Source organism: Ambystoma mexicanum, chromosome 4p (assembly GCF_040938575.1).
Source record: "Ambystoma mexicanum isolate Mex_15411 chromosome 4p, UKY_AmexF1_1, whole genome shotgun sequence".
NCBI lineage: Eukaryota > Metazoa > Chordata > Amphibia > Caudata > Ambystomatidae > Ambystoma > Ambystoma mexicanum.
The window spans coordinates 517,444,728-517,472,202 of record NC_090927.1 but is presented as its reverse complement, the minus strand read 5'-3'; the positions used below and the strand labels follow the sequence as shown (position 1 = coordinate 517,472,202).

The window sequence follows — 27,475 nt, the reverse complement described above, 5'->3', positions numbered from 1 at the left end:
TCCACTGCCATGCCCTGGAGCAAATGAGTTGAATGGAAGTCACCTGTAACACGACATGTTACTCAAGCACTGCACACATTGTATGGGCATTTCAAGGTTCTCTAGCACCACAAATATGTAGTGTGTCTGTGTGTTTGTGGTACCACTCTATGGCGCAAGGCAGGCATGCAGGAGAACATGTAAAAAGCTGTTTCCTCTGTTTATTGCCCTGTTTGCACTCTCTGAAAAATTGCCATAAGTAGTGAGCTTTGACTTTTAAAGGGCCCGATTCATGGAATGTTTTGCACGGTTCAAAGTTACTTTGTACTGCTGAAAAGTGACTTTGCACTGCCGGCACAACCCCTGATTCATGGAACTGTGCAAAGTGTATTTTTGTATTGCAAAGTCAGTGCAAAGTCAGTACAAAGACATTTTTGCTGTACAAAATGACTTTGGATGCTACTTCCTGGATGCTAATCCAACCACTGTCATATGGCAAATTTGCACCAGCATTTGTGTGAGTTAGATGTTGGTTCAAAGGACCAAGGAAAGACATGTTTGCACTTTGTCTCTGGGGGTTTCTCTCAGCCCAGATATTAGCAATAGCACTTGGTTTGGAAGTAAATATGATGCTACAAGGTTAACCCATTATTGAGATTCATCAGATGTTCTGCATCAGTTGTAAGTTGCCAAACTGAGCTTTGGCCTCCCCAGAAGCACATGTACTCTGTGAATCTTTCCAATATACATCCCGCAAGCATCATTTGATGAAACAGTACTTACCCCTGTCTCTAACTTCCTAACAGTTCCCCCATCACACTGACCTATCCTCTATGCTCATCCTACTGGATATCATTTCTTCAACAAGGCTGACCTCCCATAATTTGCAATGACTCTGTCTCACCTCTGTTTCCAGGGAACTGCCCTTGCTTGGATTGCCTCTTAATTGACTGCTGCCTCTTTCTGCAACCATTTGGAATTCTGGAAATCATCTGCCAATCCATCCCCAGAAGAGGCCCCTCAAGGGTCGGTCCTTGTTCCCTGCTAGTTGCATTGCAAAGCCTTGTACCATGGCAAACTTATATCCTTCTTTGGCTGCGTGTGTCATTGTTTTGCACTGACATGCACATATTTGCATACCCCTCCTTCACTCTGAGTTATCTTCCACCATCACCACAGACTCTCCAACCATACAACACTCAAGGTTGCTATGTGATTCATACTTAAGTGCTCAAATACTGAGGTAATCTACCTACTGACCTCTAACACTAAACCCATACTCCCCTCCCCTCTAGTCTTACAACCTGAAATGTTCACCCCATAATCCAAAACTCACACCCCATTGATTGACATTGATTTCAAATTGCAACAATTCATTACCTTCACCACAACAACTCGAAAGAATCTGCCCTATCTAATATATCCATCTGATAGGACTCTCCTCTCTACCAGAATCCACAGTAAGCCAAACTCTTGCTCCAGCTTAGTCATGGGAGAACCCTCCACGCCACTGACAGGGTACTGACTTTGTCCACCCACACTTTCTTCAACCTGCCTCGATACTCAGCCACTTTAGTGCACCACCCCCATGTGAGGCAAAGGTCAATGTACAATTGTCCCCTCTTTACTTTCCCTCTTCTTGTCTTCAAATCAGTCCGTCAGCTAGCCCAACTACTCTGGATAACTCCATCTGCCATTACTCACACCCTCACACTTTGTGATCTAAAGCTCTCCATAACCTATCTGCTCCCAGTCCCACATGCACTACCTCTACCTTTCTTGCTCTCCTCCATTGGAACTCCCTTCCCCTGGTATCAAGTCCATCTTCGCACTTTCACATTTCAGGATTTCCCTTGAAGGTGTAACTGAGTCATATGGAACTTCACTCCCTCGTGATCACCAATTTCTAAATATGTCAATTTGCAAATTTTTTGCGTCAGTGCCTTACAACTCTGATGACCGAATAGCTCCAAACTTTTCACATGGGTATTGTAACCTTCAAAACATCTAGCATTCATGCATCCAATTGTAAGGCACCAAATCCTTGTTCTTTCTTGCCTGCCTGGATGTAATCTTGTACAGAATTTCTTGTCAAAGCTGTTTTCTTGCCACAAAAAAAACATAAAACACAAACAATTATGTTAAACGGTGCCTAACACAGCTATCAGTGCTTAGCGGTCTAGCTGTTCTGCTACCTGATGTTTTCCGACTTACTAAACAATCCTGGCTCCACCCATTCACCCGTTCTTCGCGTTGCAACTTTCCACACCGCATTGGTTTCAATGCTAGTTCATCTCTTTTTCTTCGTGCTCTCTCCCCTTTTTGCTTGCATCTGCTGCCATCCTAACTTTCACACTGCCCTCTCTGTTCACTTTGCCTGGCTCTCCCTTCCTTCCCTCCTGCCTACTTTTGGTTCAAGCTACGGCCGACCGCTGCTGACTTCTATTTGGACTCCTCTCTCACACTCAGCCCACTGCTGTATTGGATTGCCTTTACCAACATCGTCCTTGGTTTTTTACGCCTGCTAGCTTTTTCCCCCTTATCGGCTGATTCCGGAGGCTGACCCATAATTCCCTTATGTAAACACTCTCAGGAAATTGTGGCGACCTCCCGGAACAGACCCTATCTCTTTGAGAAGAAGAGAACTCCAAAGAGTCACCCCAGAGAAGCTGCTTCAGGACAATCCGGCCAATCTACCTCAACTTCTTCCTCAGGTGAGAGTGAAGGGGAATTATCTGTGAAACATGATCATTTTCCAAGGGAGTCACAAGACCAAGTACAAACCCCAAAAAGGAACGTTTTGAGTGCTACTTGATCGATAATGCATGTGAGGCCAAGTTCCATATGTAATGGAATATTGGGTGTATCTTTTTGAACCAAACAAAGTATTTTTAAAAATAATTTTTAAAAGGGTTCCTTGACGTCGAAGGTGTCAAAATTTCAGTCTCCAACTGCTGCAAACCATTTCAAATCTGTATTCGTAAACATGATTTTTGGCAGCAGGATTCAATGATAAATCAAGATGATAGATCACACTCTAATCTAAAAGTAGGTCTACCAGCCAAAGACCCAACAATATATGCAAACAGAAAATTGTTACACAGAAAATATTTGTGTAAGCAGGCAAAGGAAACATCCAAGAACAATCACAAGCAAAGTAATTCACAAATAGAAACACTTTATAAATATAAACAATTTTAGTGTACAGTATTAGGTCTAAAAATAAGAAGAAATCCAAAAAACTGTTTTACAAATAAAGCAACGAAAGAAGGAGCATTTCATCAAAATTGAACAGATTGAGACACAATTTCACTATTATAGTGATTACAAGTTTTCAGTATGTCCTGTGGTTGCTTCAAGATGTTTGTGAGGCACTCAAAGCATTTCGGGATTTTTCTCTTCTTCAGGAGTGAGATATTAACCTCCCCCTTTAATGATTCTATAGAATAAGAATTGGGTATAGTCGCTTCACTGTACTATTAAAGAAAAAAGGGAACATGGAATACTTCACAATAACTAACCTTTGATATCAGAAGTAGAAGGATTTTGGTCCTTGACAGAGAAAGGGCCTTAGCATTCTCCTCTGTGGTGTGTTGGCATCTATGAAATAATTGAAGTTATATTAACAAGGTCTATCTCCCTTCTGACTGTGCAAATACTAATATATAGTACAGCAGTTGCACCCATCATTATCTTGTTCATGCAAAGGATGAGGAGCGGGATCAGGAGCCTTCCTCTGCTCAACCTCATCTGAAAATTCAAAAAACATCCCAAAATGCAGCGTTTCCTATAAAGTGATGTGGTTTTCAACAACTAGACAGTAGTCAAAAATAAAAATTCATGGATTATTTGCGCCAAAAAAACGGGATTTATGCGCCATTCTGGCCGCAAATCCCTGTTTAACAAATTGGGATTTGCGGTCAGAATGGCGCACAAATCACTTTTTTGGCGCAAATAATCCATGAATTACCCACATAGTTGTTTTGAGGTAGTAAAAGGACGCCATCTTAAGGTGTCTGCAATATATATTGCAAAGTAATTAGGTGAAAGAACGCATACACCATTCAATAGATTAGGAACAATAACATGTATGTTCAGTTCAAGGACAGGCAGAAAGAAAGAGGAAAGGTTTGTTATCTCCTCAAATGCAATTACAATAATAATTTAGCCATTGACAAGTATCCAGTATATATGGAACTTAAAAGGAAATAAAATGGAAATAATGTATTACTCTCCACCACTGGCCATAAAGGATTATAAGTCAACGGGTTATTCAAAGCAATCTCCAGCTTTTAAGGTCATTTAACATGTAATGTATTATAATCACAATAGGTCCGTAGTATTATAATGTTATAGATATATCACAAGTGACAGGTACACTGATATTGTAAAATTAGTTAAAAGGTGCTTGCTTTGAAAACGTTTCACTTATACTATGTCTAGGTCATATCAAACACATAATGGTAAGTAAGGTGTGTGCCATGGGCAATGAAAGTAACAACAGTTTGCAAAAAGCAGCCAAGGTCCCATGCTAAATTGAGAACTTTGGGAAACAGTGCAGACAATAAGTGTATCCTGTACATTTCTCAGTAACACCGGTTTGTGAAGATTGCCACCTTGTTTTGGTACTTTTACACATTCAAGTATGGTAAGTTGCATCTGGAAAACTGAGTGACCCTTTTCTGTGTAATGGATAGCAACATGTGATTTAGGGTTGTGAGTCTGCATATTGGACTTGTGTTCTAACCATTGAGTGTTCGCTTTGCGTGTGGTTAGTCCTACAAAGTATAGACTGCAAAGGCATCTAATTGCAGATACTATGTTGCTAGAGCTCCATGTTGAATAATATCTCAAGTATAGATAGTCTTACCCGTTTATGGATGATTCATTTTATTTCCCTTAATTGGATTGGTATAGTGTTGAGTTTGTAAACACATAAATGTACCTTTTTGTTTGATTTCTCTTCCTGGTAACATCTGATCAGCCTTTACTAAGATATTTCTGCAAATATGTATATTATATGCACATGTTGGTTTATTTGGCAATAGTTTTTTAGCTATCTTGTCTAATGGATCAATTTCTTGATTGACTTTACATGCCCTATCTAACCATGCTTATTTTTCAATAAGTCAAGTTGTTGGGTGAAATCATCAGGCTCAGATACAATACGCTTGGTCCTTAGAAATTGGCTAAATGGAATATTGCCTGGAAACTATAAACATGCAGTACATCATTTCTGTCGATGTTTTCCTAGAAAGCCTAGTGGCTGTTCCAGTAGTAGATTCACTTTAACATCCAAAATGTTGACATTTGTTTTATTGAAATTCATAGTATACTTTACATTTCGATGGAGATTATTGAGCCTGGAGAAAACATTATGTAATTCCACGTCTGATCCTGTCCACAGAATACAGATATGATCTATTTATCATCTATAGAATTTTAATTGGTCAGCTCATAGGTCGTGGCACAACATTTTTAAAGATTAAAACCAGAGCAGGTATATATTGGCATAGCCTGGTGCCATTCCTGCTCCCATTGCGATGCCTGTCAGTTGTGGGTAGATTATTTAGGATTAACTCCATGAGTGTCTTTGGAAATGTACCATTATCTCCTCTATATATATGTTGTAAATGAAACAGCAATCACATGGCCAGATGATAATCCAAAATGGTATGGTTGTTGCTCACAAAATCACAGCATCAACAAAATTGTATGAGCTGTGAAAATTCTCTTAGTCACTGAGTAAGCAAGTGCACTAAATGAACCACCCTAAGGGGTACACGCCACCACATTTTAAAATATGTGGCCATACGGTGCATGTTTCAAGAGATCTTTCAAAACATATTGGTCAAAAAGCATTAGGTTTCGGGTTTATAGTCTGCTCTCACTGCAAGCTGATGAAATAGTCCAATATTTCACATGCCTGCTACAATATCCAAAATAAGTCGACATATGCACTTGGAAAAACACATATGGGCCAAATCGTATATTCTACAGCCACTAAACACAATGGATGCACAGGAGACAAGTAGTGGATACTTAATACACTTGTATGCTCCACAAAACAGTCTCATAATGAACCAGTTGCCAGAAGAGGTATCAGCTTTGGGATTGTACTAGGAGAGACCATGCTTCTCCCTGAACCTTTCTCAGTGAAGGTCCCATGAATTATACTGCCATCGTAAATACTGTTCTCTTCTCCCTATCATTTTCACTGTGTGACCCTCTCTCTCCGCAGCAGTACGCGCTCTAGTTTGGTCATTTCCAGTGCTCCTTATTTGTTATTTTATGCCCACCTCTCTCGTCAATGGCAGCTATTTTAAGTATAGTAATGTCTCCTTTCAACTTCTGTCTTGTTGATTACCATTACTGTTCTTTTAGGATTTTCTCTTTCGTATTACTCAGCAACATCTTTAAAATCTTCTTCCTTCTTTTCTTTCTATCTGAACCCTCTCATTGTAAATATTTCTTCATTTCATGCTGCTTTCCTCTGCAAAACTACTGAAGCCCCTTTCCCAATCTGCCATCAGTCGAATTTCTGCTCAACATCTAATATCAAAGTTGTTAGGCAACATACCAACATGTGGCATTGAAAGCAGACAACCCTCTTGAACGATCCTGTAAACTGAAGCTAGAGCTCTATCATGCTGGTGATTCACTGCTATGGGCAAGAATTGTAATGCTTAGACATGCACGCGTGGTATTCTGGCAATGGTGTTGCTTCTATGTATTGTAAGTAATCATTATGCACCGTGTGTAGCACTCTGCTCTCAGCAGTGCTGACTGACAATGCTTTTCCTCAGGCGCTATTGAATGCTCTCGCCCGGCCTGCAGTGGAGTGTCTCTCAGAAACCTTATTATTCTGATCCACTGCTGCTACCAATATTTGCTAATATTATTGAGCTTGAGATAGTAAAGGGTCCTTCACGATGCTGAGTCAGTAATGCTGTTGAGCCACTGACAATATGGAACCAAAGCTGCTGGCCTTGAATGATACTGAGCAAATGAAAATGAGTCAATGATCATGACACTGATTATACTATCCCATTGATATCACAATGCCACTGACAATATTGAGATACTGAACTTATCAAGTCTGACAGAATTCCATCTGTGAAGGTGGGAAAGTCTGAACTGTTTGATTTTTATTACAAATGATGCAGGTACGTCTGTTTCTGAAAGTGAAAACTGTTAATCAGACCCCAGTTTCACAATGATCTGTGCCAAAACGCAAAATACACACATGTACTTTGCAGTGACCCTCTTCTGACATCCCCAGTAGCCTCCCTGCAGGGGCAGCAGGGCAAGTCCAAAAGCCACATGTGCATTCCTGGACACATCTGCTGGAATTCACATATCCAACAGACAGAGGTAGCTTTTTAACTGTATGATCCACAGATGTTTATTAAATTGTATACGCAGAAGCCTGGTGGCAGTTATTAAAACATAAGTCATGTCTGGTTTTGACATGGTTGCTACTGAGATTACACAATTATACAGCCACAGTTATTTTATGTACTTGTATTGCCAGCTTGGTGGACTCATACATGACAGGGCCTGGTGTGTATCAAGAGATCTGGCCCGAGTGTACCCAGATCGACCATGTTGGGTCCCACCATGGACACCCCTATCCTAGTTGGCCTTCCTAATAAGGTTTTCCACATCCTCCAAGGAATTGGAATACTCCCTGAGAAGTTATCTAGCAAAGGGTGCATCAAAAATAGTGCTGTCATTACAATGGCTGCCTGTCACCAGGATGCTGATTACTGGAGTCCTTTTTGATGCAGGCAGACATGAAACAAAGTGGACTAGAGTAGCACAGAAGAGAGCTTCAGTTCACAGATGGATCTCAGCATCTTGGATTTCACTAGGGCTCCCACAATTCCTGTCACCCGTCCCAATTCCCACAGACAAAACACTATGGGTATGACATCAGTAGGGAACGCACATTTGTTACAGCAGCCTTGTTTGGACCCTTAACAACAAGGTTGCTTCGGACCAACCCACTGTGGCATATGCCTATAAAATTGGAGGTACCCTCCCAACCACCCATAATGGATTTATCTTTGAACTAACCCTCCCAAGGGCCTATTCGGGATGACCAGCTGGCTGGACAAGGCCTACTTCAACTGTGCCACTGGTACCCAGTACCTTGCTCAATGGAGGTGACTAAACCCTGCAAGTACTCTCTACAAATATTCCTGGTTGGGAAAAGCACCTTGCCCCTGGAGCCCTGGATTGGGTAGCCCAGCAAACAAAGAACCAACACAGCTACCCTTGGTGCTCCCCCTGCATCTCTGAACAGCCTTGATGCCAGTTTGGGCACACCCAAAGCCATCCAGGTTGCTGCAAGTGAATCACCACTGTCATCTTTGACCATGACACTCAACCTCCTCTGCATCCTGTAAGTGGCGCTAAACACTGACACTAAAGTTCTGTCATCTCTGCCTCTGAGACTTGCCAAGTCTTTAGGCATCCCTAACTCATCACTTTCTACCTGGTTACCAGATTCTTTGAGCTCGCTGATGTACTACTGTAATGCTGTGTTGAGCCAGATGTGCCTGCTCACCTCCAAAGGCAAGTCACTGCTTCTCTACACCAGGGGCTGTCATGTCTTGTGCACTGACCCCAAAAACGCCTATTGTTCCCTGCGTTTTCAACAGGCAAGCCATTGCCTCTGCCGAACAAGACCTCATCACTGGAACCCATCTCCCTGACTCAATGCCAAAAGCGCCCAGACCCCTTGTTCGATATAGAAACGTTTGGCTCAACACTGATGAGCATTGAAAGGCAGCAACAAAATGTGGCCATGTCCCTCTATTCTGCCTAACAAAAGTACATACTTTTAAGCCCCTTTCTCTAACCCTTTGGAACATGTCTCCAGTAACATTGACATTTTGCTGCTCAAGTATTTGCCCAGTCACCCTGACTACAAACCCATAGGGCCCCTTTATTTTAAAGTCTGATTTCTCTGTGGTTTGCTTTACAAGTGTGAGCCAGTGATCTTGTTGTTGTTGTGTGTTATTGTTAATTTAATTAAATATGACATTTTTACAGACCCTTGGTTGAACATTGTTTTATATTGGTACCACAGAAGTATTGTTTGTATGTTTTATGCTCCAACTCTCATCCCTCCTGAAGAGTACAGACTGCCCTTGGCTCGCACTACCTGAAACGGCAAAGTTGGTATACCTGTCGGGCTTTGTCTGTTTCACCTGTATGATTGGGGTCATTGCTGGCTTAATAGTAGTGCTGGGCTACATAGGGAATTCACCCACTACTCACCACTGTACTTCTGCAGAGTGGTTGTCATTTCATCACACCAAGACAATATCAAGCCACGAGTAACACTTTGCCACTGATAATCCTCTGCCACTGATGGCACCGAGCCACTGACGATATCAACCACTAATGATACGTATCCACAGAGAAAATGAATCTTCTTATTATTCTAAATCACTGTTGGCGCTGAGCAACTCATTTAACTGAGATAATGACAATACTAAGCCATTGATTTATGGGAATTAATAAAGATAATGAGAACCGGGAGTTCATTACTCTGAGCCAATCCTGAGTGCTATAATGAAACCCTGGTATAAGCATACGCATGGTCTCTGATTATGGTGGTGAGTGTGGAAATTCTATGTTCATTGAGAAAATATCTATTGACTGATGGCAAGGCAGTTCAATGCCCACTGTAGGGATCTGGGCGTGAGCTTCAGGTTGGAGGCTTCAATCCTGCGTTTTGCCCCCTCCCCCACCTCTCCAGCGTATTAAAATAATGTTCATGCCTTTAATTATCCATCCTTTTAAAAAATAAAAATCTGTAGTATTGACATGGTAGTTACGGGGCAATCTCGTGTTACTGCAGGTGCAAGTTGTGAGCTATTTTCCGCGTTTGCTGCTTGATTTTTAGACATTTACCAAACAAATCACCTTTGCAACCTCCACTTTTGACCTTTTTAAAACTAGGCTTTTTCTTCTCAACTCTAACCTTATCGACAAATAAAGCACAATGAAAAAAAAAGGGCTTTAAATGGTTCTTTTTTGCTTAGATTATTTTAGGCAATACCATCTTGTCCTTCCATTGGATTTGTCCAGAAGTCCTATACGACTGTGATTCTTCTTTTGATGGAAATATTTGTTAGTAAGTGTGAAACTCCTGACTCAGGTCACATTGTATTTCCTTTCAATTCAAATCTGCTTTGATCAGTCTCAAAATGCATTACATTGCTGTATGTTTCCTTTGTCAAAAAATGTTTTGGTGACGAACAACAAAAATTTGATTCCAATTGTGTTTCCGTTGCCAACAGGTGAAGCGAAGTCAAAAGTACTTTAAAGTGACAGCTTGTGTTCCTTTTCTAAAATGAATGCATGGAAATGACCCTGGTCTGGAGTGCAGCATTGGTTGGAGCTGAATGTGTATTCTGTGCTTAGCTGCTGACTTGCCAGACTCCTGTAGAAAATCTGCCAGGCCTTCAAATCCGTCAGGGATTTGAAAGCAATTATGAATCGGGCACTGTCAATTCTCTGGCCCCGAGCCATCACTTACCCCACACTAATCTAGGCTTGTTCTCCCACAGGCAAAAATGTGACCATAACACCTGTTTCCCCAGGGTTTTATAACATTTCCTTGAATGGGATCATTCCCCAAATTTTCTTGCCAGCATTTTTCTGGGGGGATACCCAGCATGACCTCCTTCTACTGCTCCCCACGCCCCAAAACTCAAATCCCTTCTTCCCTTCACTCTGACCCTGCACCCTCCCGTACACATGCGGTGGTGATATGCAGGGTCGGATTAGCCCTTCGGCCTTTCGGCCCGTGGCCGGGCCGAAATCGTCCCTAGAGAGTGGGGGGCCGGTTTCTGGCCATGCCTGGGACGGTTTGGAAGAAAATAAATAGGAAAAAAATATATTTTTTCCAAATTATTTTCTTTTTTTTTCAAAAAGCCTTTCATCCTTCTTAGGTCGATAAATGAGTACCAACACAGTTTGGGTGATATAGTATGCATATTTGATCTTTAAAAAAGAGCCAAAGCGCAAGTGTTATACAATAACATATTATCATTTGGCCTTGGACGTCTGCTTGGATTCACAGTAATTTAGTGTACTTAGGTACAATGCTATTTGATGCCACTTCCTGTTTTGTCAAGGGGTGAAAGGTCGTGTTTCATCGTTTCCCGGGATGTCAGTTTGGGGTGGGGTCAAATGACATCACTTCTGGTTATGTCATCAGAGGTAAAGGGACGTGAGGCGAGGGGTGGGCCACTTTTTTGAGGCGAGGGATGGGCCACTTTTTTTTGGGTGACTGGGTCTATTTCTTGTCCCAGTCTGACCCTGGTGATATGCCCTGCACCAAATGCGTCCGCAGGGCTGCAGAAATACAGTTTCCCAGAAAATCCTGAGAGCTAGGACATGGGACTGCTTTTTCTTGCAGCACCACCTGTGCACCGAGTGCTTTCCCTCTTCAAATCCCAGTCACTCCTGCTTGAATTTGTTAAAAGAGCCCTATGCTCAAACGGCTGCAGGCAAGACGTCAACGTTCAATAGTTTCTAGAGGGAGGAGAATACGGGTACACCAGTTAACATCTAATATCTATATTCTTGTTGACAATATATGTGGCATTTTCATAATAAATTCTACCATTCATCATAAACAGCTAAAGGGCCTCATTATAAGTTGGTCGATCTGGAAATAAAGTGCTGGTAATAACGTGTGCCGGCACTTTTCCGAACCGGCCAACTATAGGTTTGCTGGTAGCGGGGAGGATACGCCGCCAGCTACGAGCTGGAGGTACATTTACCACCCTACTGGCAGACATTGCTAGTATTACCAGCACGGTTATACTGGTGCCGGTAATACAGGTAAACCCCTCCTCCCCCATGGAGTCCTATCATGGACTCCATGGAATGTGGATTTACCGCTTGTCCACCACTTGGAATATGCTGATTATTCCGGCAGACCAAGTGGCGGCAGGAGTAGTACAGTTTGCCGGCATCCCGCCGGCGGGATACCGACAAACTTACATTGAAGACCAATGTCTTTTCCCTCTTCTCCCCTAACCAACCCACTTCCACATTCCCTTTCAGATCAATGAGAGGGCCTAGAGATGGCAATTGCAGGTGTGCGTTGTATGAATCAACATAACATAGCATACATTAAATATATATACATTGCACACCTTAACATGCATTTTTGGTGGGTCTGGGATCTGTATAGCACACTGCAATGTGACAACTATTGTTTGTTTTTTTTTTTAAATCTGGCTTTTCATGGTTTTTTCATGTCAACACGTGGTTGCTCAGGACCAAAACTAATGTACATTGCCAACACGCATCATTCAGGGTGACTTAACAAAGGTATCCCTGGCAACGGGAAACAGGTTGCAAAAGATACATCCGCCTGCAGATAAACGATATGCTGTGAGTGCCGCTTTATTTCCATTGAAATATTCGGTATCAACCGATTTACAAACGCATGACAAGAGGACTTATACGTCATTGAAATTAAGTTATATACGCCATAACATGAATCATTTCTCAGACTAATGACTGGCGATGGTTCTCAGTGAAAGGGAAGCAGGGATTCCATTCGGACTGACAACGCATTTACGTTGAAGAGACGAATGGGGAAGGCGCTGTCCGGAAACGTAGGCCCCTGGTAGCCGCGCCACCTGGGCATTTCTTTTATTTTGCATGTGAAATGATCGCTTTGCCTCACAGCTCCCGGCCTGAATATTTCAAGCATCTCTATTCCATGTTTATAGTCTATGTTGTTGAGGCAGTGAGAGTTTCACTTTAGAAATCGTACATGCCTAAATCACTCGCACACACACCTACACATGTTCAATATCCCCATGTGCTTAACTACCATCTAGCAAATAATAATACCCAAAGAAATGCACACAAAAAATAAAACAAATGTGCTAAGCCACAATGTCATTTCTGGATGTGGGAGGTCCTTTACTTTAAAGTACAGGGTAAAAGCAAAGCATGTGGGGGTCACCCATTATGTTAACGCTCCCAGGGGGCTTTCCTGCACTTTACCGGCGGAGTGAGCAGACATCTTTTCCGTTTTGCTTCCCGGCTCCGCCTTCAGGTAGCATCAAGGTTTTCAGGCACAATGTGTTTGCATTCTGCCCAAAAAACCAACAAATCATGGCTATGGAATCCGCCTGACTTGTTCACCTTGTTAAAGTAGGCGGATTCCATCCGAATTGATGGTAAACGCTGCTTCCTGCTCAGAGTAATGCACAGTTGGCATTTACATGTTTTCCCAAATGGACTGGAAAGTGATTATTCGGCCGATTTTGCATATGTTTTTCTCGCCGCATTTCTACTCTATTTTGAATAAGTGGTCAAAGCAACCCGTCCAAAGGGTAGTAGAAGTGAAGGTACACAAAATAGGTCACCATTTCAGGAGCTTGATTATCGCAGACAACATGCGAGACTATGTCAAGCCGTTCTTCCACACACACACCTTCTGGGCTAGGAAATGCATGATGGTTTGCCCAACGGGGCATAAGGAATTTAAATACCTTATGAAGAGCAACTGCTGCCCCAGGAAGTAACAGGAAGTGACTATGGAGAGAATTTGATAACTTATTTGTATTCACACTTCATTTATGTTCTAAAAGTATGTACTACCACTACAGAGTTTTGCTTCGACAATGAATTGGAAAATCATGATGTCATGTTTTACACCAGCCGTAGGACCACAAGGAGTTATTTTAAGCCTCTGGGCTCGGACTTATAGGCCATCACAGTTCAAATCCTGGCAGGTCCACTCAGCCCTTCATCCTTCCCAGGTCAATACAATGAGTGGCATTTAGATGGGTAACAATAAACATCTGTGATTTGTCAATAGCGCCACGATGCCCCTCCAGGGGTGAACGTGCGCTCTACAAATACACCTGCTATGTTTATGTGCTTGGGAAGGAAAGCATTTCATGCGCCAAAAGTCAAGCATTTGGAAAATGGAAGGTCATCTGGTCTTGGACATGAGTGCACTGACTGAAATTTCAGATTAGAGGTGCATTGCATCGTTTGTGCTGTCAGTCCATCGCTTTGGTCATACAGAAGGGTCAAGAAGGTCCCTTCTCTAATACTGCATGTGCACATCAACGAATGCATGGCTGCTTCAACCATGTATCCCCTACTATCCAAGCATTTGAGCAAATGCACCATCAAAGCTGTTGAAACATCCATAGTGGCTAGATGCCTTTGTGAGGTGACAAGGAGGGCTCCTGGAAAAATTCTGAAGACCACCCAAAAGGAAAGTGCAGACGCATATAGCAACCCTCATATTTTGCACAGATGCTTAATGCACATCCGTGGCCATTCAACTAGGGCACTAGCACGGTAGGTGCCTGGAATCAATGATGGTGCCACCCCCGGTGGACACACGCTGGCCTCCATAATACGTGACGGGTTCCACCCGAGCACCGTGAAAGACCTGTTGCACGGGCTGCCAACTTGCCATAGTCATAGGGAACTCTGCATCACAGCCTCTGGTGCAACTGTCATTAAGAACATCCCACCGGATATATGAGTTTGGATTCGATGACCGAACCCAATTTACCTACCCCACCAAAAGACCTAATATACACAGGGTCGGATTGGGACAAGAAATAGGCCCGGTCACGCAAAAAAAAGCCCACCCCTCGCCTCAAAAAAGTGGCCCACCCCTTGCCTCACGACCCTTGACCTCTGATGACATCACCAGAAGTGATGTCATTTGACCCCACCCCAAAGTGACATCCCGGGAAGCGATGAAACACGACCTTTCAAAACAGGAAGTAGCATCAAAAAGCATTGGTCCTAAGCACACTAAATTACTGTGAATCCAAGCAGACGTCCAAGGTGAAATGATAATATGTTAGCACTTACGCTTAAGCTGTTTTTTTATAGAACAAATATGCATATAATATCAACCAACCTGTGTTGGTATTCGTTTATCGACCTAAGAAGGATGAAAGGCTTTTTGAAAAAGAAAAAAAAAAAATAATAATAAAAAAAAAATCTTCTAAACTGGCCCAGGCATGGCCAGAAAACGGCCCCCAACCCCCAGGGACGATTTCCGTCCGGCCACGGGCTGAAAGGCAGAGGGGCCAATCCGAGCCTGAATATACATAACACAAAAAGTTGGAACTACCAAAAGTTATAACCTTTTGTGGTATGTAGGTCTTTTGGTGGGGTAGGTAAAAAAAAGAAAAACAAAGGCTGCGGATGCGGTAGGGGTGTCTCCTGCAACACCCTGCTAACTATGCTATACAGTATAGTGAGCAGGGTTTGCGGCGAGGGACACTCCTGCAGCTGACCCAACAAAAAAAAAGGCGTCGGGCCTGCAGGCGTATCCCCTGCAACATCCCGCTCACCATACTATACAGTATGGTGAGCGGGGGTTGCGAGGACACCTCTGCAGCTGACACGCTCAAAAAAAACAAAAAAACAAAAAAGGTCCCTGCGGCGCCGGTTCCCGATCACGAAGTGAAAGCGAACCAGCGTCGCAGGAACACAGTGCGTCACAATGAAAGGTAAGTAGCGTGGTGGGGGCGAGGCTGGGGGTGTGGACAGGGGTTAGTGTTGGTATGGATTTGGGGTTGTTTTACCACAGATGTCCGCATGAGAAATGTACGAACATTTATGTATAATGCACATTTCTCATGCGGTCATTTCAGTCACAGGCATTTCATTCGCGGTAAAACAACCCCAAATAATGAGGTTGCCATTGCACAGCTGCTTTTGTTGTGTACAGTGACACGAAAGTAGTGAAGTGTGGCTATTTGGTAGCACGACCCAATTGCTCCTTTTCCTGACAAGATTAACCACTTTCTGGAAATCATAAACGTTGTCACTTTACAATGACAGTTTACGTGGGCAGTAATGGCCCTGAACGCAGGGCACGTGTCTCTCTTCCAAACGGGCTACAGGCTCGATAGCCAGGCTCTTTTAGCATTACTGAACACTGCACATTGCTCACGAATCAGGTTGAAACCAAAGTCCACAGATACTATACTGTAATGCTTACCTAATGTGTTGCATGTATTCCTGGGCTATGCGCTCATCGTACGTCAAACAAGATATCGTCATTTTGTTCAACTTTAAAAGGTCTGAAATTAGCTTTTTTTTTTAAGATGCGTGCCAGACAAGTGCTGAGAAGGTACCCCTAAAGTCATGGGGTCTTTCTTCCATTTCCATTAATTCCCCCACATGTAGCCTTTGTCCCTTTTGTGCATGTTAAGGGGACATCGCACGTTCTCACTTCACGAACGGGTGATAAAATGTCACCTACCTCTTTCTCCGTCCGCCTCCCTCTTCATTAATATAATTGCGCTGTGTTAGTCCTTACATACCATCTCCTATTTTTAATGCGGTTACGCACTGCCTCTGCTTGTTAAAAACATAAATAAGCGTTAGGAATAATGTCTGGGGAAGCAATATTGTTGAACTGTGGCAGAATCTGGCAACCGATAATGGGACATTTTAAATTTGGCAGCCATGAAGGATAATCCCTTTTCATTAGCCGAAAGCCTCGGTTCCAAGCACCTGTAGAGCCTTGCGTGACTGCTACAATCCCCGGGGCGCCAGTGGTCCCCGACCTCTCCCCTCCTCACGCCACAGAGGGGAATTGAACCTGGCTCCCTCAGCCGGTCTGTGCCGAGCAGTAACGATTAGGTTACACTGCCAGCGTGCAGCTATTGTGGGGGAAGAAACAGAGAGCACCGGGGGTTCATTAAGAACATGGAGCCTTTGGCAGGAGAACACAAGCTCTCACCAAAGCCAAGGCCCATGTTGGCTGCAAAAAGTGACACATGAAAGATAAGAAAACAGACTATGTGCCCAGAGTCAAAAATATCAGTGTTTATCCGAAAGGGGCATAGCATGAGTTGACTCTGCAGTATGCTTGCAGCAAAACTGAAACCATGGTGTTTTTTTTACAATTCCAACTACAAACCTAAAACAATGCTTTACAAACACACAGGGCCTGATTTAAAATTTATTTTTTAATTGGATTTTCCCATTGAAAAACGCTTTTAAAATCAGTCCCCTTTTGATTAAAGGTGCATATTATATGGCTTCACTCTTAAGGGCTGGCATGCACACAAACTGATTTGAGATTTGTGTGTCAACGTTTGTTCTTGTCACAGAACATCTGCAGTCCTATTTCTTGTCAGTTTGGATATTTTCAAAGGCTGTCTTATATGACGTTTACATTGTGTCTATCTGTCAAGCAGCATAGCATCTGCAATGCCGCGGGCCTAAATCACAAAGCCTTTTTATGATAGGGCAATCCCATTGGATGACGCTATGTCAATCAGGCCGAGTCACTAAAGCGGGTGTTGTCCTGCAGATTGACAAAAGCATTTTATGATAGGGCAATCGCATTGGAAGACGCTCTGTCAATCAGGCCGAGTCAGACAGTAGCTTATTCTGGTCTTGACTACTTGCCCTCCTCCCTATCCCGACCCAGTCAGCCCCCGCTCCACCCACACTGTCCAATTGCAATCTAGTCTACCTCACCCACTATATCCAGGTCTCACACTGCCCACCCATGGCAAACCTCTACGTAGTCATTCTCACCTTAACGGCCACACTCGCCTTGCTCCACCTCAATAACACCACATGCCACAAACACCGTCCACAATCACCCCCAACCCAACATCCCTCATACACCTCGACCATGGGTTTTCTCGAGGCCCAACATATTAACCAGCCTAACGGCACCCTCAGCCCCATAGAATGGATCCGCCGATTTGCTGCTCTGTCCACTCCCTGGAACCCATGCACATTGAAAGATAGAAACCTGAGACTCGGCTCTCGGTTCATAACCCCCAAGACTCTCACCAAAAGACACTCCCCTCATCCCACGCTCAATCAAGCCAATACCGCCCAAACTTTGAACATCACCCAAACAGCCCCCTTGAACACCTCTGAACAGCCCAATGACCTGTGAAAAGGGCAGTGAGCTAAAGACTTGGTAGAGTCTCTCCCAGGGGTTATTCACCCAAGAACAGGTCATTGGGCTGTGTTCGTGCTGGTAGAGAAATTCCCAGACCCCCCTTTGTTTGCATACATTAACTTTGGGTTTCACCCTAAGTTAACAGGGCAATCCAGACGTGGACCCCTTGCTCACTGTTCTTAGAGAGGCAACAGTTTCACCTCACTGATGATTCCCAACAAGGCTGAAACACGTGTATGGGGTTACTGATGGTACACTTGTTCAGAGGAGAATTGCCTTGCATTTCGGCGCTGGACTGCCCCTGGGCAGGACAAAGGCTGATATGCGGGGAAATTTCTTCTCTGTGAAAAGGGCAGTGAGCTAAAGACTTGGTAGAGTCTCTCCCAGGGGTTATTCACCCAAGAACAGGTCATTGGGCTGTGTTCGTGCTGGTAGAGAGATTCCCAGACCCCCCTTTGTTTGCATAAAATGGGAAACCTAGTCCCGCAAAACACAAGTGTGGCAAAATACAACCAATGGTGGGATTAAAACAGTAACTCTAAAATGGGATTCCTAGTTCTGCAAAATGAAAGTGTGGCCAAACACAAACAGTTCCAGGACTAAAACAGCAAATATAAAATGGGAAACCTAGTCTCGCAAAATGCAAGTGTGCCAAACACCAAACAGCAGCAGGATTAAAACAGCAATCTAAAATGGGAAACCTAGTCCCGCAAAACACAAGTGTGGCAAAATACAACCAATGGTGGGATTAAAACAGTAACTCTAAAATGGGATTCCTAGTTCTGCAAAATCCAAGTGTGGCAAAATACAAACAGTGGCAGGATTAAAACATCTAAATTAGGAGCCCTTGTCAGGCAGAATGCAAGTGTGACAAAATAAAAACAGTGGGGGAGATTGAAACAGTAATCTAAAATGCGAAATTTAGTCAGGCAATTGTCAAAATGTACGCAATTTAATGTAACAAGCCCCCATTTAGGACATTTTGGGAAGCTCTGTGCAGGTGTGGCAAATACAATAGTTGCAAGCTTCATTGGAGATATCCCTTACCTGGAAGTAACTGTAGATTGATAGCATGGCATCATGCAGGGCTTGGAGGCCAGGGTATACAGGCAAACAAGGCTGGCAAGCACCCAAAGGAAGGTGCCATTTTCCTGTACTGTTAGCCGGCTTGCTAAGCAAGGCTGCCCTGGGGGATCCACCAGAGAGTATGTGTGGCTCGGTTAACTGAGAGAGGGGCAGTGTCCCTATACTCACTCCAAAATCTTCTCCGTGAGAAGCTCCTACAGTGAACGGATGCGTTGTGGAAAGGAGGATTGCCGAAGGGGGATCTCTCCAGTATGTGCGGCTTGGTCAGCTGATCATGAGAATGCACCAATCATGGTGCAGGGGGCAGGCAGTGGGCGTAACGAGGGAAGGCCTATGGCAGGGTCAGGGCAGAGAAAGAAAACAGAAGCATTCGAGAAAGCACACAGGGCTGGGCAGAGGGGCAGAGTTCTATACTCACCCTAAAATCTTCTCTGTGAGATACTGCTACAGTGAGATGATGCATCGTGGAAAGTACAGGGCCGGCTCCTTAAAAGTAGAGCGAGTCAATGCCACTTTCATTTATACCACCCCTAGCCTATTTCCTTATTTGTTTTACTGTTATTTTTGATTATTTACATGCTGTGATCCTTTCATAAAATATCTTAATTATGCTTATAGCTCTAGCCTTAACCCGGTAGCACCATGCAAGGATATTCACGCCTCCCCAGTGAACCTGCTGGAAATATTCCTTATGCCATGTACAAGCCTGCTTTTAATCCGAGATATTAGATTTCTCATAGTGCTAGATAGCAGTTGTGTTTGCCACATACCTCAAAAAATCCATTTGTATCACATTTTAGCCCTGCAATGAACATACCCACATTGCCAACATGGTCTTTCACTAAATCGATTGCGCACATTCTAATAATGCAACTCTGCGTTAGAACATGTGAACACTGTAAGCTTTCGGAGGGTCCCCGCTCTTTAACGCATTTGCACGTTCTCACTACGCCATTTCTGAGAGGATTAAAGTACACTCAACAGGTTCAATGTACGCTTCTTCAAAAATAGGGTCCACGTGACGTTGATAGCTCTCTCCATCAATACCTGCGTTTACTGGGGCCATGGATCTATTACTTCATTGTCTGATCACATGTTATTTCTTTGCTGCACGAACAAACACTGGAACGTCTGGATCTTGTCAGAAAATGCTCTGTTTGGCCTATGAGGTAACAGCCTAAGGGAAATAATGTTCTCCCAGTGTTCAACTACATGCCTTTCTGATCACTCATGGATCAGCTGTGCTGCATTGCTATTTCATCTATAAATGTGGAACCTACTCAACTCAATAGTTAATTCATCACTAATCTGCTATAACAGCTAGAGGGCACCCAGATGTAGATCAACTTCCATGCCAAAGAAATGACCTGGCTGCCTACCACTGACTCCCGGCACGACTTCCACTCTGCCAAAGGAAATGGCTACCCTCTAACACTCTGAAGGAGCCACCTGGCAAAATGTCTATTGCACTATAAAACACATGGCACGGATGTTGAGAGGGAAGCCGACCACATTTGCATTGACATCAGCACCACAAAACATAAGTCTGATCCACTAGGTGGATAAAGCAAGAACATCTCCCCTTCCGGTGATTGCCACCGGTGGAGACTTTCACTTATCCCCACTGGCCCTTCCCTAACAGGAACTGTGTAGGGCAATGTGGCAATCATGAGGGTCTGCGATCGGTCAGTAGGGTTACAGTCAGGTAATGCACGCCCCCGTTATACATGCTTATGTTTGGCCGTTTTATTTGTATTGTGCATTCTACACATCTCAGTGGCACCTTGCTGCTTCAGCAGTATTTTAAGATCCAGTGTGATGTCAGATCTTTGTAGGTCCAGGCATTTGTTTGTGAGGAGCAGGAGTTTGAACCTGATCGTGGCCTGTAAGAGAAGCCTGTAGATTTCTGCAGCGGGTGTTGCAATCTGAGGATGATTCTTCCAGGAGCATTTTGGATTTTTTGCAGTCTTTTTTTTTTTGGTAGTCAGGGAGGCACCCAACTAGGGCATTGCAGTAATCCAGACTGCGGTTGACAATGGTGCCCACTATTTTATTTATTTATTTTTAAAATCTATGAAGCGCACTGAACGTATAGGCATCTAGGCGCTGGACTCCAGGTTGAAGAGAAGGCTTGGTTTTGGGAACGAGCTGCTTTATCCGTCGAGTGACTGACCTTTGAGTTAATGCTGAGGTCCATTTCCCAGGTGATTTTCTGTTCTCATATGTTCATGTTGATAGTTACAGGCTATCCATTTGCTTGAGAACGTTTCATGGCCAGAGGACTAGGATATACCATTGGGATCCTTTGTGTGTGAGGCTATTCAGACCCATCACTTTTTCAATGGCCTCAACTCCTTATGTAGCCTTTGTGAAGTAGTGTCCAGAGGACAGTGTACCGCCAGAAGCCAGGACACGTGCAGACTTGCAATCCGCCACGGCTAAAAGGAAAGGACCAGAAAACAAGCCTTCTCTGCCTATGCCCCAAGACTATGGAAACTCCTCCCCATCAGCATCAGACTTGCCTCCACGCTCCTACAATTCAGAAAAGAACTTAACACCCACCTCTTCAAGAGTCTCTCCTCCTCAACACCCACGCCATCATGTCGCCCCCCGCACCACCTGACTCGTTAGACACCATCCAACCCTCTCTTCCCCACACCCTCCACAGGTGTACCCCTACACTGTGCCCCTCTGTTTCCTGCCCCCCGCTGTACATCTGTTCTGTTGTTACCTCTGAAAAGAGTTATGTTATGCATCTGTACTGTTGCACCTCTATAAAGCACTCTGTTGTGTATCTGTATTGTTGTATACCTCTGTAAAACGCTCCATTGCTTCTCTAAACTAGGTCCACGCTCAATAAATACAATAATAATTATAATAATAATAATTATAATTAGAACAGTGTTGGTGGGCTGTGACAAGGAGGCACACTTGTGTGTCTCATACGTATATGAGTGGAATTGTAGATTGTGTGTGATTTAATGTAGATGTAAGAAGCAGAGGCAAAGGGAAGATCCTTGGGGGACACCACATTCCACAGGAGCCAGCTGTGAGGACAAATATCCTAGTCTAATGCTCTACTAACGGTCAGACAGGAATGACTTGTACCACTTGAGAGCAGTGGCAGAGATTCTGGCTATGAATTGTAAAGTGTGGTTAAGTGAGTTTTGGTCCACGGTGTTGACGATGATAGATCAAGCACGGATTTCTAAATGGTGAGGCATTCTCAGCCCTTACGTCGCGTAGTTCATCCCAAACCATGAGCAGGGCTATTGCTGTTCTATGTTCATGGTGGAAATATGATTCAAAGGAGTTCAGGGTGTTGTTTGCTTCTTTGTGATGTCACAACTATTTCACGGCTATTCAAATGTCAGGAAAATTTAGCGACTGGGCTGTCATTTTTCCGGGGCCCACTGGTATATTTGTAGGCATTCTGAAAAGGTACTGCGTTCGGGCTGGAAGCACTTGTCCAGAATGGAGGGATCTATTGATGAGGGTATTGCAGATGCATTATAAACCACTGTTATGTGCAACAATGGCAGCCAAGAGTGTGTTAGGTGCACCACACAAGGTCAGCTCCACAGAGCAGAGCCACCTCACTTACCTGCTGGTGAGTGGTGCTGTTATCAGGACTGGCAGTTTCTTCCATGGTGGCAAGCTGCATGATGACATTGAGGGATGCGATGGCCCCGCCGCGGGGGAAGGAGAGGCCCACAGACCACGGCTGCAGCAGCCGTGATGGCACACATACAATGTGAAAGAGGCCCCGCCCCACAGTTCCACATTGTGCGGCATTGTGTCCCCGTTCTCATGCCAATGGGCTTCTCATACTGCAACAGGGAGGAAGATCCAGGGCACAAACAGTGCTGTTACAGGTGTGTCTTAACGCTCCCCGTTGGGCTCCTGTTACTGGCAGTCGGTCTGACCAGTCTCTTCAGCCTTCTGGGTCCTCTCCCTCTTCTTGGTTGACCACTCTTTTTGTGAAGTTCCTTACTCAGTTCTTTGTTTTGCCTGTGGGATCTGCTTCTGGGGTCCCCCTCTCTGTCCATTATCCTTTGTCCGACTACCCTTGGGGGCATGTCCTTCACCGCACACTTTCAGTTCCTGCTCATTGTATGCGGCTCTCTACTCAGTCCTCATCTTGCTGACCTACACTGCCTTGCATTTGCCTGACTTCCAGGTCCAATCAGTCTGACGGCTCACGCTGCTCTTCACTTAACATGTGCTCCGGTCCATCCTGTTCCCGAATATCAGCCATCAGCATCTCAATGTCCAGTGGAGGGACAGCAGTACCATTAGTCCGTCTCCCCTGACAGTGCTTGCACTGTCTCTGCGCCACGATAATACAGGGGAAGCCACCAGGTGGCAGAGGCAGCCCTTTTTCGGGAGCCTTCGAGAGGGTTTTATTGTCTGGGGGGTGTCTGGGGAGTGCTTCCCACTATTATGAGGGGAAAGGGTTCTTCAAAAAGCGAATTCCTGAATATTTGGCTCCCACCCAAGAAAACCAAGCAAGGGGTTCTGATACTGACAGAAAAAACGATTGTGCAGAAGGTTAGCAACTATGTTTGTGAATTTTAGGCAGCACTATGATAGGTGAATAAGGGCATCAGTACAGATCAAAAGATTTGCATGTCAAAAGAGCAATGTACTCTAAAAGTACAGCTAGGAAAAGTTATATTTCACAAATCCACATACAAAAATCACAAATGGGGATCACATTTCTTTGTAATATCTCAGCTTGCTAGAAGTTTGTGTTCGGGAAGCAAGCACGGGCTATGTGGTTGAGTATTGTGGCATGTGGCGGTAAACCGGTCTGGCGTACTTTCTTTCCCCTCACATATGTCTTCCTCTACCTTTTCCACTCTTTTCCATCTTCTCCCGTGACCTTTCCTTCACTCTTTTCGGTTTGGACCACCCTAAGGTGACGCTTCGGCTGCAGCTGCACAAAAAACATTGTTATGAAGTGGAGAAAAGTGAAGCTGGCCTTTGATTTACCCTCTCTACAGTCCTGGTAGTGGCATATGTTGCGAGATGTGTGTGTGTGTGGGGGAGAATTGTGGCTGCCTTTGCTGTCGCTGGTAGGAAGTACTATTTTCGATTCTACAAAGGATTATTTATTTGTCAAGGCTTTGCCCTCTTAAGTGGTTAGGGTCAGTATGTTAGTCATATTCCCATAGAATGCACAATACCCCACTGCCATCATGCTTAATGTGTGGCAAGGTGAGGCACTGCTGTAGTGGCACTTAAATGGGCCATGCAACGGCTCTGAGAAGTAATACATGTGGATGAAACAGCAAACAGGGGGAATTGCTCAGTGCTCTGAAATGGGAAACAAGCACTTGCAAAGAAAATAGTTGGAATTGGTGTGAAATGATAATACAGGGCCTGTGTGCTTGTGAATACACAATTGTGAATTTTAAAAGTGTGTGATGTATGGACATTTCTTGTGAGATATTGTTATAGTCAATACGTGACTACACTTTTTCTACCACAGTTTAAATATACGATAAAAACAATGTTTTTGCATAGAAGACTGCATGTTTTATACTTTTTGAGATATTGAAGTCACATGCAGGTAATAAACCAAGTACTTCAATGTGTATCATTGTAAAAAAAAGTGTGCATAAGTAATTTTAGAATGTTAGTGTAACACACAATTATTTATCGCAATTGGAGTGCTGAACGCTTTTCCCATTGTGTTATAATGCTAGGTGTCACACCAACGGCAACAACACTCAATGAGTTCACCTTGAAAGAATGAATGGCGAGTCATTCACCAACTGCAGTTTAGGGCCTGATTCAAGGAATATTTGCCCGGTTCAAATGACCTGGCACTGCCGACACAAACCCTGATTCACAGAACTGTGCAAAGTGTATTTTTGCAGTGCGAAGTCCGGGCAAAGTCATTTTGCCCGGACTTTGCACAACAACAATACAGTTTGCACGGTTCCATGAATCAGGGTTTGTGTCGGCAGTGCAAAGTCACTTTTCAGCAGTGCAAATTCACTTTGCACCGGGCAAAATATTCCATTAATTGGGCACTCAGTCTTTTACAGCAGGATACGCACACATTTCTGCAGCTGACACTCAACACACTGAGTTATCTTAAGGGCAGACATGTGTTGCTCCATGTTTGCCCATTGCCAGGACTCTCTGGCTTACAGACAGCTCGACGGATTGTTCTGTATTGTAGCATTAAGATCACCCTAACAGATGTCTTATTAGGTGGCAAGTCTGCCATTGCCTAAGCACAACTGCCAAGATCTCACACAGGTACTCCTCCTTACAAAATTACATTTTCTGACAAGAACCTTAAGCATTGGCCTCGCAAAATGAACCAGGACAAGGGTGATAGAAGACACCAAATACATGATGTTACTGGAGTACCGAAAAGCAATTTGACTGACAAATCAAGCATACTACTTTATTATTATTATTGTATTTATTGAGCACTGACCTGGCTTTGAGAAGCAACAGAGCGCTTTACGGAGGTATACAACAATACAGATACATAACGGAGCACTTTACAGAGGTACAAAGCAATACAGATACATAACGGAGCACTTTACAGAGGTACAAAGCAATACAGATACATAACGAAGCACGTTTCAGAGGTAACAACAGAACAGATGTACAGCGGGGGTGGAACACAGAGGATCACAGAGGAGCAGAAAAGCTGTACCGGGTGGCGGGGAGAGCCGGTGTGGGCAGCGTTTAGCGAGTCAGCTGACTCGAGGGGCGGCGTGATGGCCTAGGCATTAAGGAGGAGATACTCCTTGAAGAGGTGGGTCTTGAGTTCTTTTCTGAATTGTAAGAGCCTGGGGGCGAGTCTGATGCTGATGGGAGGAGGTTCCATAGTCTTGGGGTGTAAGCAGAGAAGCCTTGTTTTCTGGTCCCTTCCTATTTGCAGCCCTGGAGACCATTTAAGGCCTGACTTGACAGGTGTCAGGTAAATATGAAGCTGTGGCAGCCAATGGCTCTTGCTCGGTCTCTTGGTGACAAAGGGTGCCGCAGTATCCCTAGACATCATGCCATTGCATTGGGGATTGCCAGTCAGGGTGCTTTCTACATGTCAGGGTTCATGTTTTGGCAGCCCAACATTTCTTTGAAACAATATCCGGTTTTCCTCGGAATAGTTGCTCCAAACAGCATGCTCTCAAACCTTCTAAAGCTGTACCTTGGTCAAATGGGCATTTTGGAAAAAATCCAAAAGCACTATCGATCAATGCAACACCTGTTGGACAGTTGTGCAAATGACATGTCCCTTAATTTGGCAGGGTGGTTGACAGATTTGGTTAATGGTGATCAGACGCAGTGCAAGAGCGCCTTGTGATATCAAGTTGCATAAAGGTGCTGCCAGCTGAAGCAACATCCCTGGAAGCTAATGTATGCATCAGTACATGTGTACTATTACAGTAAAATATGCTTTCCCCTGCACAGGGTCCATGCTTCTGCCTTAGGACACGAATCTTGGACGATTTGGTTGTTGGCTGTCTTTTTATGTGTATACAATGCTTGACTATTACCGAGGTGGCCTCTGGGTGCTGTCATCTATGGCATGGCTACTCATCATGTGGCCCTGTAGACGTTTCGGGCTAATACTCCCATGATCCCTCAGCACTGGCAATGCTGGCTAGTGCTAAGGAGAGTTTAAGTACCCACATGCGGAGGGCCACATAATGAGTAGCCGTGCTCTAAAGTAACACTGCTGGTGTGTGTAGGTGGCCTTGTTGGCACCTGACCACATGATGGGAACGCCTGCAATATGATAGCAATAGCTTTCGTATAATGTGCTTTAATACCTGAGTACCTTGGAATAGCATGTCAATACATGGCTACTTATGGCTCTGCCTCGCAATAGGGTGGAAACATCTCACAAATGCTTCGAGGACATAGATTCATGATGAAAGTCCCCGGAAAATGTCGTTCTGTTGGCTATCCAAGACCCAAAGCTGTTGATTTTTCCGATGCCTGTTCATTACAGGCATATGAGCAGGTCACCACTAAGCCATTTTTCAAACCTTTTTTTATCATTTGTTTTAAACAGCTTATTATAAAAACACTAGTCACTTAAAACCAAGCTCACCTAATCCATTTCGCTTGGACTCTTCTTTCTAAATGTGACATACTCAGCGGCGCCACCAAAGAGTTGCCAAGGGGGGCCAGGCCCACCCTCACAAAAAATGCTGACCCCCCCACCGGCCCGACTGCCTCGTATGAATGCAACTTCGTGTGCTACCCCAAGATTTCCAGTGGGCCACCCCTATGAAAAATGTCTGGGGGCGCCAGACGATTCACAAAAGAGAGGTTTGGATGAAAATGAATACCATTAATTTACAACTGGGGGTGCTTTGGAGATGACATGGCCACATTACACGTAGATGCACTGGCCAGTAATTAAATGTGGTCAAAGGAAATGTCGATTCCTATGAAAAGGAAACTGAA

The 27,475-nt window shown here is 44.1% G+C and overlaps 1 protein-coding gene across 17 annotated transcripts in view; it reads right to left on the bottom strand.

Annotated features, from left to right (window-relative positions):
- The window catches only part of MYT1L (myelin transcription factor 1 like), a 1,655,431-nt gene that overhangs the window by 811,747 nt on the left and 816,209 nt on the right, over nucleotides 1-27,475 (bottom strand). Inside the window, exon 3 of one of the 17 annotated variants that reach the window (XM_069606041.1) lies at nucleotides 3,501-3,579. The exons of the other annotated variants lie outside the window; for them this stretch is intronic. The gene's annotated coding sequence lies outside the window, so the exon portion shown is untranslated. The remainder of the gene's footprint in view (nucleotides 1-3,500; nucleotides 3,580-27,475) is intronic. 17 annotated transcript variants of the gene reach the window in all.